The sequence below is a fragment of the Marmota marmota genome, unplaced genomic scaffold, assembly GCF_001458135.2.
Source record: "Marmota marmota marmota unplaced genomic scaffold, marMar, whole genome shotgun sequence".
Classification (NCBI taxonomy): domain Eukaryota; kingdom Metazoa; phylum Chordata; class Mammalia; order Rodentia; family Sciuridae; genus Marmota; species Marmota marmota.
In genome coordinates this window covers 45,702,548-45,716,551 of record NW_025999977.1, presented here as the reverse complement: position 1 = coordinate 45,716,551, position 14,004 = coordinate 45,702,548, and the positions used below count along the sequence as shown (strand labels likewise).

Here is a 14,004-nt window from a genome sequence, read left to right as displayed (position 1 = left end):
ATACCTAGCTTGAGTTTTCACCTCCATCCATGCTCCACACACCTTACACACCTTGCCCTTTGAGTTCAACTCTCTCCACTTATAACCCACTGAGTTTAGGACAAATCTCCACAAATTTCTGACCTGGCTCTGCACCCTGGAGTCCTCATTCCCCTTCTCCTAGCCCAGCACCACATTCTTTTTTTTTTTTTTTTAGTTATAGTTGGACACAATACCTTTATTTTATTTATTTTTATATGGTGCTGAGGTTCAAACCCAGGGCCTTGCATGTGCTGGGCAAGCGCTCTACCGCTGAGCCACAACCCCAGCCCCCAGCACCACATTCTTGACCTGCGCAGAAGCCTGGCACTTTACTTTCTGGGGCATCCACCCACCCTCTACTCACATGGGTCCCCTGTCTTAGCCTGAGATACATCCAGTACCAATCACAGGCCTGGGGAGCTAACTGTTCTCTACACAGTGTTCCCTCCTAGTTTGTGCCTACAGAGTCCTTTGTCTCTCTGAGCTGTGATACAATAGTCATCCAAGGTTTTCTGGACTTTCTTCCCGTCCTAGGCTGGGAGCTGCTGGGAAACAGGCCTTTTGTTTGACTTGTTTTGTATCAGCTGAGTGAGCCTCGGGCCAGGGCAGGGGGCCAAGGCTTAAAATGGGAGATGGTTGCTGTTACACCAATTATAGGCCTGCAAGTAGAACAGGTTGTCTGACTTGTGGGGCCCAGTACAGAATAAAACTGTAGGGTTCCCTTGTTTCAAAATTGAGAATCACAAGGCAATGGAAGATGTAGCCCTTCTAACTGGGAGGCCCAAAGGGATGCATGAAGCCAGCCCTGACCACAGGAGCTGCCTCGTGGACTGGCAGTAACATCAGGCACCTTCATATGTCCTGTGGACCCTGTGAAGGCAAAGGGCCTCAGAGGGGCGCAACCTGCCCAAGGGAGTCTTCTGGAAGCCTTGGGTACCTGTGGTGATCTCCTTACCTCCCTACTCCCCTTCTGCCTTCCTCCCTCTCTCCCTCCATCCCTCCTTTCTCCTCTCTCTCACTCTCCCTCCCTCCTTCTGGGTGGAGGAGGAGCCTAACATTGACATTATCTAGTTCTTACTATTCAGTTATGAAAATTCTTTGGGCACCTACTATGAGTGTCGACCTTGCATGACCCATTGGAGTCATGCCATGGGTCCCCTGCTCCTGAGGAAGTTCCATACACACCCACACAAGAGAAGAATGGAACCCCAATTCTCTCCTCTTTGCCACTCCCCATCTGCATAATTCCTGTCCACTCATCCAAGCCCTTCCCCTTCCCTCAATTCTTCCCCTGTAGGGCTTTAAAATCTGTCACGATGACGTGTTAATGGTCAAATGACTGTAGGCAGATGCACAAGAAAGATGCAAAGAGGAGACAATGATATCAAGTCCAAAGTAAGTCCCTTGATTATACCCAGGCCTGCCACCCAGAGGGAACTAATTTAGCGACTTCTATTTACAGAGCTGGTGGTTAGAATGATAGTTCTAGAAGCGCCTAGACCTTTATTTCATGGTTTGTTAGCTCTGAACAGTTTCTATTCACTTCCTGCCATGACAAGTGATTGAGTGTACATCTTTTGCTCAGAGCTCAGTGTGTGTTGTTCCATTCTCGTCACACAGTGTCCCCTCACTGCCTGCTCTGCAAGAGGAAAACGGTTTCTGCCTCTGCTGCTCCTCAATCTGAGTCTTATGTTCTGACTTGTTTCACGGGACCAGGTGCTTTAACTTGATCGAGTGCATTAGCAAATATATTTTACTTTATTGGCTTCTTTTACATCATCGAGGCTACAGCGTTTGCAAGCCGGACTTCTGGGCTTTGTCTTTAGTTGATGTCAAGATAGCCTTCATAGCACAGTGGTTACATAAGCTTTGTCCAGGGGAGGCCCACAGGAAAGGAACTGTGTTTCTGAGTCACTAAACCAAAGCTGCAGGAAAAGAAAGACATGAACTTAGGGGTTAGAGAGATTCTCTCACTGCAGCCAAAGGACAAAAAAGCATAATAATTTAAAGATCTTAATTGGCTTTATTTTCAATTCTAGAATCTCCTGACACTTCATTGCATCAAGTAGAATGAGTTTCAATAGGTTGAGCAGAGGAGGCTGGTTTTGTTGTCAGGAGTACCAGAGAAAAGCACCGGGAAGAACAAAGTCCCTTCCTGGTGAGGCTGGAACAGCGACAGAACACAAGGAAAATAACCAAAGAGCGAACATCAGGTTATTTTAGGTTCCTTCTTTTGTGAGTGTGTAAGGATTAAAGCAGAGGGAACTTCATTATCATGCCAACAAAATTGACCTATTTGGGGAAAATTGGCTGTTATCTCTCTAATCCTGATTTCAGGAGGTCAGATAAACAGCTTAGTTTCAGGCTGTTGATGGGGAACCTTAGCATGAATGACTCCATTTTGCTTTTAGTCTGGGCTTTGGGCCCCTGTCATTTTCATTTAACCCTGCACGTGCCCACGGCTGCACAGACCCATCGGTTGCTGTGTTTGGTTGGCCTCGTATATTCCAGCAATGGCCTGTCCAGTTCATTTACTTTCCCTGGCTGCCTCTTATTCTGCCCTCCCCCCTCCCCATTTCAAGAAGGAGCACACTCTTCTTTTCTACATTCTTATAATCGCTGGATTTTAATATTGTTTGAAGGGATCTAAATTGGCTTTCTAAGTTCCTATGCAGCCCCTGCTGGGATTTCCTTCAGGACCCCCCTGGGTGAATTCCTCTGTTTCTTCTACCCCATAACCTCCTCTTCTTGAGATTCCTTCATCTCTCTCTCTCTCTCTCTCTCTCTTTTTTTTTTTTGGTTCAGGGAACTGAACCCAGGGGCACTTAACCGCTGAGCCACATCCAGGGCCCCTATTTGTATTTTATTAGAGACAAGGTCTCTGAGTTGCCTAGGGCCTCACTAAATTGCTGCTATGGCTGGCTTTGAACTCATGATCCTCCTATCTCAGTCTCTGGAGCTGCTGGGATTACAGGTGTGCTCCACCATGCCTGGCTGAGATTCCTTTTTTATTTTGCAAGTAGTATATCCTCAAATGATCTCTATCTGAAAGGGCATTTACTTGACAGTTGGTGTAGTCCTAGGATTAGAAGCTCAAGATCATTGTCCCTCTGAACCCTCTGGCCTCTGGCATCAGATATTGGATTCCCATTCCTTGAACATTGCCCATTTGTACTATCTAGAAGCCAAGATCTTATGATTAGATGCTTGAAATATGGCAAGAATTTTTCAGGTTCCTCTTTAAACAAAGACCCACATCTTACAGTGGGGCTCATTTTGTGTTCTTGGTTTTCTCTTTCTGGAATTCTGAATGATAAGGGCTGAGTCCCCTGGCCTGATCCTTTATGAAGGAACTGTGCTAATGATATCTCCGGGGCCACTTTTATTTTTTTATTTTATTTATTTATTTATTTTTTAATTTTTTATTGTTGGTTGTTCAAAACATTACATAGTTCTTGATATATCATATTTCACACTTTGATTCAAGTGGGTTATGAACTCCCATTTTTACCCCATATACAGATTGCAGAATCACATCAGTTACACATCCATTGATTTACATATTGCCATACTAGTGTCTGTTGTGTTCTGCTGCCTTTCCTATCCTCTACTATCCCCCCTCCCCTCCCCTCCCCTCTTCTCTCTCTACCCCCTCTACTGTCATTCATTTCTCCCCCTTGTATTATTTTTCCCTTTCCCCTCACTTCCTCTTGTATGTACTTTTGTATAACCCTGAGGGTCTCCTTCCATTTCCATGCAATTTCCCTTCTCTCTCCCTTTCCCTCCCACCTCTCATCCCTGTTTAATGTTAATCTTCTTCTCATGCTCTTCGTCCCTACTCTGTTCTTAGTTACTCTCCTTATATCAAAGAAGACATTTGGCATTTGTTTTTTAGGGATTGGCTAGCTTCACTTAGCATAATCTGCTCTAATGCCATCCATTTCCCTGCAAATTCTATGATTTTGTCATTTTTTTAATGCAGAGTAATACTCCATTGTGTATAAATGTCCGGGGCCACTTTTAGGTTGTGATTTCCTTCTCTGTTCAACTATCAGTTCAGTATACAGTATCCCCATGCTTATCCACAAGGGGATACATCCCAAGACCTTCAGATGCCTGAAACCACGGGTAGTTCCAGCCTCTATGTATACATACCTGTGATTAGGTCTAATTTATAAATTAAATTAGGGATAACAACAATAATTAATAATCAAGTAGATTACTATAACATTACACAGTTGTAAAAGTTACTTAGAACTTAGGAATTGCTTATCTGTAGAGTCTTTCATTTAATATTTTCAGACTGTGTTGCCACGAGTAACTAAAACCTTGGAAAGCAAATCAGATAAGGGGCTATTCTGGTCTTCCTCCCATTTTCCAGAAAGTCAACAATTTGACCCCGGAAGCTCTTTGTCATGTTGACAGGAATTTCCGTGTGGATTCCTAAGGGCATCTCAGTGGGATGGGGAAGCTGTGCTTCTACCACCTTCTGGAACAGAAAACTCCCCTCTGGAAGATTCTGGGTCCTTCTTGGAAAGAAGGAGGGTGCCACACTGGTTTTCAGGTGCCTAAGAGGGCATAACTTCCTGTAACAGAAGCAGAGCCTTGGTGTAGTCTGCCTGGCTCAGGGGCGCAGATCACTGCTGGGCCCAGATCGAGGCTGATGGCCTCCACAGAGGGTGTCCACAGAAGGGGTGGGGAGAGCAGTGTTTAGGAAGCAAGAGGAGAGTCCCCTGCTCAAGTGGGCTGGCAGAGCCTGGAGGAGGGAAAGTGGGTCCCAGCCTCTGTGGGAAGCTGGGCCTGACCTGGCTCTGCAGCTGCCTGACCCCAGGCTCTGCAGGGCAGAGGCCACAGGCAGCTAGGTGCCGCCCACAGAGCACCTCCCTCTCCTTTCAGTCTTAAGATGGATGGCTTTGACATATGGGAGCTCCTGGAAGGAGAAGAGGTGGGTGGGAAATGGTTGTGAAGGACTTTGGGCAGTGAGGGCTCAGGAAAGTCAGGGGAAGATCATGGTGGACATTGCCAAATGGAAGACAGGGCCGCTCACAATAGCCCACCAGGTCCCCAGGGGCTGAACCGTGAGTGGTCCCTCGTCCCTCTTCTTTGGCTCCCTGTGCCTGAGTTTTCTGATTTCCCTTCCACTTGCACCATGTCTTATTGAGCTTCTTGGGGGTCAGTGGGGCACCGTCTGTCGGTCTCAGCTCCCTAGAGGAAGCCAACAGCAGAGATTCCCCTGCCGCCAAGTGTCCCTTTTCAGAAGTACTCAGGGAGGGGATGTGTGGGGCACTGAGTGGCATGAAGAGGGGTTATGATGAGCTCTGAATCCTGCCTGTAAGGAGGGGGCAAACCGACGGGGATGGAGAAGACACAGGGACAGCTTCAGAAGCGCACAGCTTGGGACCTGGTTCTCCTATAGTGACAGATAAACTCCTTATGACCTCCAGAGACAGGCTCAGCCTTCCAGGCTTTGAGGGAAGGGAGGGACTGCACTGCTGGGGAGCCCACTGGCCATTTTAGAAATTGGAACTTAGGCCCACAGTGCGGAGGGGTCAGGCTTCTCACTCCAGGAATCTGCGTGAGTAGCAGCTGGGGAGGGGGTCATATCGAAGTGGTGGGTCTGAAGATAAACTGGGACAGGCAGAGTGTGTGGAGCGTTGCTCAGGTGGGCAGGTCTGCAGAATGCCTGAGGCTGCCTGTTAAGGTTGGCTGCCTCCCCACCAGCAGGACAGAGCAGGCTGGACAGTTGCCGTGTCCTGTGTCTTGGCCCTGGGGCTGCTCTAGTCAACTTCTTTGTCCAAGTAGGGAGGGGGCCAGAAAGGGCGGCTGGACTCCTCCATCCACAGGACACTCCTATGGCCCCCAGAACAGTCCTGTTCACTGCAGGGCCTCTTGGAAGCCTACTGCCTTAGGACTCAAACTACTCCTCCAGGTAGGCTGGAGTTTGGTCCCTGAGTCCCCCACCAGCCCCATGAGGCCTGGGCTGAGCCACTGTCCCTGCATCTGTCACTCCTAAGTGCTCAGGGTAGGACTGGACCCTGCTTGGGGTGTTTCCCAGGGCTTGTGGGGCATGTGGATGAATAAATAAATGGACAACACTGTCCCCAGGTCCCCTGCCCCCAGGCCCTGCCCAGGCCTGGTGCTGCCCTTCTCCCAGCCTTTCTCTCCTGCCCAGGAAGGCTGGTGCAGCCTCCCTTGCACCAGAGTGGAACGCCATGGCTGTTTCAAGCCTGTGAATGGGTTCCTGAGGTTACAGAGAGTGTTGGAGGTTGTCTGAAGGAAAGAGAGGGGCCTGACCCTGAGTCTTAGAGTCCTCGGGGGTGGGTTTAAGTCTGCTCGCACTGGGAGCAGCTGCCCAGGACACTATACTATCTTTCATCTGGCAACCTGGCAAGTACAGCCAGGGCTGGAAGAAGCCACAGACCCATGGATGTTTGACAGCTTTTGTACTTTGGCACAGCCAGGCTGACTCTTAGGGACGCTTCTGTAAACCCTGAGCATAGGCCAGGAAAAGAAATAGGAATGTGGTTCCTATAGCAGCCAAGTGTCCCAGTGCTTGGGGCCAGGCCAGGGCCTGGTGGTGGGCAGGAGGCAGGACCTGGAGCCATCCTCCCTACCTTGTCCCAGCCCACCGGCTGACCACCCCAACTAAGGGCCATATTGGCAGGGGTGGTGGGATGAAGTTGGGGTGTCCACCAGATAGCTGTGGTGCAGTCCCCGAGGGGGTGAGGAAGCAGCTCCCAGCCTGCTCCAGGGTGGCCTTCCCATCCTGCTGCTAAGAGCTGGCCTCAGAGAGCTCTGTTCTGCAGCCATAGCAAGAATGGCGTTTTGGTGCCTTTCAAAGGCCTTGCCTGTGTTAAACAGTGAGGCAGACAGGAAAGAAATTGTGATGTACACAGACCCCTTCATTTGATGGAGGAGACTAAGGCCCTGAGAGGGGAAGGGACTCACCCAAGGTCACACAGCAGAGAATGCTGGATTCAGAACCAGAGTTAGACTCGGCCCTTCCCCTTCCCCCCGCACCTCCTGCAGGGCCCATGGTGGAGCTGCTTGTGGAAGGTAGAACAGGATGCTGTGCTGTCTGTTGACTTTGACACTTCCCTGGGGACTGTGGCCGAGAGCAGCTGTAGAGGTAAGTGGTGTGAAGTGGTGACGAGGAGAGAAGGTAGAGGCTGGAGCCAGGGCTGGGCCCGTGCTGTGGGATCGGGAGTAAGTCAGGGCTTGGGGGCTCTTCTGTCCCCACAAGGATAGGTTGTGTTTGGGCTGGAGCAGAGGACAGCCGTGAACTCAGACACAGCAGCCAGCACAGCCCACTCCTGCACCCGCTCCAGATCTCTCCAGGACTGGGCCTGAGCTGCCTCCTCTGGGCCACCTCCCTGAACTTGCCCCACCTTGCCACTCCTCTGTGCTTCTGCCCAGCAGTCCCTCGTCCTTTGTCCTCAGTCACATCTCCAGGTCCTCCCAAGTGCCCACTCCCCTAGGAGACTCCCAGCCTGCTCCAGGGTGGCCTTCCCATCCTGCTGCTCAGAGCTGGCCACAGGGANTCTCTCTCTCTCTCTCTCTCTCTCTCTCTCTCTCTCTCTCTCACACACACACACACACACACACACACACACACACCTTTCCAGAACACTCAGAGCCACTTTGAGGATGTCATGCTTTGTCACTGCTAAATAATCCTGCTCTGAGCACCAAGCCCCTCGCTCCCAAATGCACAACTCCCAGGAGCCCTGCTGTGACACCAAAATGTCATAAGAGACTTCTACATCTTGTCTCCTCCCCTGGCTCCAGCACTTACCTCCTGAAACTGTAGAGCTTCCCAAGTGATAATAAGGTCTCTGTCTGCTAAAGAGATGACAGGCGGTAGGTCACTAGATAGGTTCAGGATGGGCCCTGATCACCAGAAAAACCAAGACGCTATTAGAAGGTTGGGGATTTCTGCCACATCCCAGCCTCAAGAGGGGAGAATGGCTGAAGGTCAAGTTGATCACCATTAGGCCTACATAATGAAGCCTCCATAGAGAGCCAAAAGGACCAGGTTCCGGAAGCTTCTAGATTGCTGGCCACATGAGTAGTGTGCCCACATGCTTGGCCAGACACAGCTCTTCCATCTGCCCTTCATCCAAATCCTTACAAATATCCGTTATAATATATAATACATGGTAAGTGGAAATGAAATGTTTCCCTAGATTCTGAGAGCCATACTCACAAATTAATTGAATTGGGATAGGCCGAGGTCATATGAACCTCAATTTATAGCCAGTTGAATAGGAATACAGGTCACAACCTGGGGCTTGTGATTGGCATCTGAAGTGGGGGTAGTCTTGCGGGACTGAGCCCTCAACCTGTGGAATGGACTATCTCCAGGTAGGCAGTGTCAGCATTGTCTGATTAGGAGGACACCAGCAGGAGAATCACTTGGCACCTGGGGAAACAATCTGGCCTATCTGGTGTCAGAAGAGTAGTGCTGAGTCGTTGTGACAGTAGGAAAAGCACTTTGGGTTTTTCTACCCTGAACTCCCCCACCCACTCACCCCTCTGACCTTCTCCCCCCCTCCCCCCATGACCCCTCCCTCCCCTGTGCACGCACAGCAGCACCAGGGATGCTTCTCAGCTTCCCACTGTGATTTCAAAGAATGCTGATCTTCATCAGCTACATTAATGAAAGAGCCCAGGAGGTGCCAACCTTCCTAAAAATACCTGAACCCTTGATGCCAAGAGGGGCTGCAAAGACTGCATCCTCAGGGAGCCAACCAGATCCTCTGGGACAGCCTTCAGGTCACCCACACACTACAGATGGGGAAACTGAGGCCCATACAAAGAAAGAACACACACCAGGCCTGGGACCCAGGGAGGGGCTCTGCAGAGTATCTCTGCCGCCAGTCAGGGTAAAGGAGGGGGAGGCTCTGCAGTCCAGAGCCCCAAGTGGGGCTGAGAGATGGGCAGGGCTGAGCCCCAGACTGAGCCCTGCTCTAGGCCCCAGACACTCCACAGATCCAAGGGGCAGCTCCTACAAGTGGAAGCAGTTCACTGGGTTCGGTAACCAAGAAGGGAGGTCCCATGGGGGGTCCCTGGGACATGGTGGAACTGCCTTGCTAGGACAGGTTTATTCTTCTCAGGCAAGGGAGACTAGGAATGGCCCCAAAGATCGAGAATAGGGGTCACCCTCCTTTCTCACAGTGCAGTCCCAGAAGCAATAGGTTGTATTACCTGGGAGCTCATTGGAAACGCAGAAGTGCAGGCCCCGCCCCAGAGCTGCTGGCTCACACCCCAAGTGATTCTGCTCATTAAAAGTCAGAGAAGTACTGGCCTCTGGAGCCACCTAGCATCAGGTCTGGCCGAGCAGTGACATGTGTGATTAATGCACATACATAATGTTATTCATTGCCAGAAGGGGGTCAGGGAGGACCGGAACCAGGAAAGGAAGAATCCCTAGGATGAAAAATCCAGAGTTAAAAGTGCTGCTGCCCCTGGGAGTGTCAGAGTGATGGAATCCGGTGAAATAAAAGTTGTAAGTTCATCCAGGCTGCCTCCTCGGCGGGCTGAAGGCTCCTCCCATATCTCTGACAGCTGCTTTCTAGTCCCAGCTGTGACAAGGAGCTTGGCACCTGTCAGGCTGTCCATTGCAGGGTGGACGCTGGGACTAACGGAGCCTTCAGAAGGGGAGCAGATGCCACTGCATGGGCCCAGCTGCTAGCTCTGCAGCACTTCACTCAGGTGGAGTTGCTGGCCCCTGGCCGGGTCCTTCTTAGCTCCCTCCTCACTCCATCAGAAATTGACTTTCCACCTGTGTTTGCAAAGTCATTTATGAGCCTCTCTTCCCTGACTGCAGAGTCTGCCACACTGTTAAAGAGGCCCAGAGTCTGCCACACTGTTAAAGAGGTAGAAGTCCCACGGCTGGGATGCAGAGGGTGGTGCTGACCTCGCTCCTCCCCTTCCTCCTGCATCTCAGACAAGCAGGCACAGCAGCTCAGCTAAGTCAAATATCCACAGGCCTTTCCCAAGCTGCGCAGACACTGTCCTGCAAAAGGTGCAGAGTTGTGGCATGTCAGCTTGGAATAGCACCCCTTGCCATAGGGACTTGGAACTGCAGGGGCTTGTTTCCCCAGGGAACCAAGGATCATTTCCCAGGGAATTCTGTTGAGCCAGGACATGTACACAGTACAGGAAGTCCAGACCCCTGCCTCCCTGCCCTCTCCTAGGGCTCTAGGCCAGGACATAGCCCCTGATGACTCCATCTGCACGTCCCAAAGGCCTCAAGTTCAGGCATCCTCCCCCCTTCCCCTGCACTGCTGCCGTCTCTTCCTTATCAAGTAGCTCCACTGTTGCTCAGCTGTCCAAGCCACAAACATGGGGTCACCTTCAGCCCTGACTTTCCACTCCCTCCCCTCTCTCCACCATACCCCCATGCCAATTTTGGAATTCTGATAATCCCCCCTCCTTCATAAGTGTACACTGTTCTTCCCTCTCCATCTCCATTGGCAGTGACCAGGTCCAAGCCCTGTTACCCCCTCTCTGCCTCCTCACTGGTCCTCCTCATCCTAAGATCCATCCGAGCGGCAGTTACCTAGTGCATGGGGCTTGGAGCCAGAGCCTGAGTCCCTCTTCAGCCTGCTCCACTTTACTCCAAGTGCCCATCCATGAGTCTGGATAAGGTTCAGCTGGCTGGTGACTGGAGTGATTTTTCAAAATCTGAGAAGAACAGGGGAACCAGGCTGCCCCTTTCATCCCTGACGTTTGTGTGTATGTGTGTGCAAGGATGTGTGCACACACTGCACACGTGGACTTGGGAACTCCCATGGAGATGTTCCTAGGCCCTTCAGCAGGTGACCCCAAGCCCCAGGAGGCAGGTGTTGAGGTTAAGATTTGGACCCAAGCAGGTCGGATCTCAAGCATGTTTATACCCTCCACTCATACACACGTTTGCTTGTACCCCCACGAAAGAGATGAATTTTTTAATTTTTAATTTATTTAGATGTACATGACAGTAGAGTATATTTTGACATAATACACATACAGAGAATATACTTATTCTAATTAGGATCCGATTCTTGTGGTTGAACATGATGTGGAGTTTCATTGGTCGTATATGAACCTAGGAAAGTTACGTCCGATTCATTCTGTTGTCTTTCCTAATCCCATCCCCTCTCCCTTCCCTTCATTCCGCTTTTTCTAACTACAATGAACTTCTATTCCCTGACCCCATTGTGTGTTAGCGTCCACATTATAGAACATTCAGCCTTTGGTTTTGTGGGTGGCTTATTTCACTTAGTATGATAATCTCCAGTTCCATTCATTTAGCAGCAAATGCCATAATTTCATTCTTCTTTATGGCTGAGTAATGTTCCATTGTGTATATATACCACATTTTCTTTATCCATTCATCTATTGATGGGCACCTAGGTTGGTTCCATAGCTTTGCTATTGTGAGTTGAGCTGCTATAAACATTGATGTGGGTGTATAACTGTAGTACACTGATTTTAAGTCCTATGGGTATATTCCAAGGAGTGGAATAACTAGGTCAAATGGTGGTTCCATTCCAAGTTTTCTGAGGAACCTCCATACTGCTTTCTAGAGTGGTTGCACCAATTTGCTGTCCCACCAGCAAAGTATGAGTGTACCTCTTTCCCCACATCCTCGCCAATATTCATTGTTACTAATATTCCTGATAATTGCCATTTTGACTGGAGTGGTGGAATTTCATTTAGGAGACCAGATTTTTTTGCCACAGGCCCTGGGTTTTGATTGAAGGATTTTTTTTTTTTTTTTTAAAGAGAGAGAGGAGAGGGAGGGGGAGAGAGAGAGAGAGAATTTTTTAATGTTTATTGTTTAGTTTTCGGCAGACACAACATCTTTGTTTGTATGTGGTGCTGAGGATCGAACCCGGGCCGCACGCATGCCAGGCGAGCGCGCTACCGCTTAAGCCACATCCCCAGCCCAGATTGAAGGATTTTTGACAAGCAGTTTTCTGCAATCTTATTTGTATTTCTGGAAGATGTCCTCCTGTGTCCAAACTAGCTTTCCTCATGCAGAGAGGTGGAGCTACATGCCACTTTTGTCAGGGCACCATTGTGCTCTTTGGGGCTCAGGAAGAGGAAAGGGACATTAGCAGAAACCCAACCCCAGCTTAAGCTCACTTTCAGGTGGCGGGTCACGTCCCTTTCTCCCAGTGGCAGGCCTAGCTTTCTCTGTGGAAAGATGCAGAACTGCAGACAGACAGACAGGGGCTCACTTCCACACCTTCCTGGCAGCAGCAGGCCTCTCCTGTCAATAAACGAGAGGGCAAGACCCGAGACCATGGGGCCCCTGGCAGGGCTGGCCCAAGCTCAGTGCCAAGCTGTGCATGGAGATTAAAGTCGGGTGAGGCCACACCCAGGATTCTGAGCATTGGTGGCCTCAAGTACTGCACTCACCTGTGGCTCATTTCTACCAGTGCCTGAATCCCTGGCCTGCAGCCCGCTCTTGCCCTTGTAGCAAGGGCTCCTTCCCTAAACTGACCAGACATTTCCAAGGTTTCTGCTCCCAGCCGCTCTATCCACTTGCCACATGGTCTAGGGATCGCTCTGAACAGCATCCCTCCACCCCTGCAGGGCCCCCCCCCAACAGCTATTGGTCCTGATGGAATGAGTCTCCCTGCCGCACATCACACCCTGACCCAAGGGCACCCAAGAGGCCCCGTCTCCAGCTTGACCCTGGCAGGCACCTGTAGCTAGGGCCCACTTAGAGTGGGCGCAGTGGTACCTGACCCTCCCAGGCAGGCTAGCCATGTTCCAGGGGACAGTCCAACATGTCCTGCAGCTGGGCACATCTAATATCAGCTGGGAGATAAATGTGGGACCTCTGGCCCTGCTCTGTTGGCATGGAGCAAAACTCTCAGGGACAAGCCAAAGTCAGCAAGTAGGTCAGAACAAGGAGGGCTTCGTCACTCCTCTCAGGATATAAAAGGAGAAAGGACAGGCCAGAAGCAGTCAGAGGCCTGCTGGGAACCCCGCAGCAGAGCCAGGGCTGGACCTGGAATGCTCTGCCTTGTGGGACAGGCTTCTTGGGAGAAAGAAGCAACCACGTGTCTCACTATTTATTGGTGAGAGCCTCCTGCTGGCTGCTTCACACCCACTGCCACTTGGTACCATGGCTGTGGCCGTCCCACTGGACTGATGAAGGATCTGCAGGCCTTGCTGCAGGCCACAAGCCAGAAGGGGAGCTCGCATCGCCCCCCAGGAGCTCTGAACCCCCACAGCTGCACAGGGCCTGTTTCCTAGCACAGGGGCCCTCTGCAGTTCCTGGCTGCAGTCACCAGCTCTGCCTGGTCCCTGGCTGAGTGCTGGGGCGCTCACTCCCACCAACCCTCCCCACATCCTGACAAATGCCCAAGTGCCACCACCCCTCTGAGGCCCCCAACTGCACCTGGGGACAGCTCACAGACAGCACTGGGACGATCTCCTTCCAGGCCTGGACTCTGAATTGCCCCAGGATCTGTGGCACATGGACCTGAGCAGGGTGACTGACACCCCAGCTCTCCACGCTTCTGTCTGGCCGCCAGAGCCCCAGCGTGTCTGGAGCTCTCTGCACCACCCCAGGCCTCATGTCCCCAGCTCTTGAGTCCATGACAAGGAGGAACGGGTGTCACTGGCTCACAACCTGACTGTGGGCACTTTCCCTGCACTGTGGCCACATGCAGCCATGAGGCCTTCCGGCTGCTCCCAGCTTCCTTTCCCTCCCCCCCCCTTCCCCCTCCCTTCCCTTCCCTTCCTTTCTCCGTCCAGGGCTCTCCTTGATGCCTCCTACCCTGTGAGCTCCGGAGAACAGGGATCCCCTCTCCATCCACTCCATTCCCTTCTCGGAATCTCTCGACTGTGGAATTCATGTGTCCTGTGTGCCCACTGGAGAGGGGGCCTCTTGGGTGCCCTTGGGTCAGGGTGTGATGTGCGGCAGGGAGGCTCATTCCATCAGGACCAATAACTGTGGGGAGGGGCCCTGCAGGGGTG

At 51.3% G+C, this 14,004-nt stretch overlaps 1 long non-coding RNA gene across 1 annotated transcript; it reads left to right on the top strand.

The window, feature by feature from the left end:
* Window positions 1-7,042: 7,042 nt before the first annotated feature.
* Window positions 7,043-9,538, top strand: LOC125617243. The gene is made up of 2 exons (XR_007348173.1): window positions 7,043-7,150; window positions 9,410-9,538. It is a non-coding gene; the product is annotated as an uncharacterized LOC125617243 (long non-coding RNA).
* The last annotated feature ends 4,466 nt before the right edge of the window (window positions 9,539-14,004 follow it).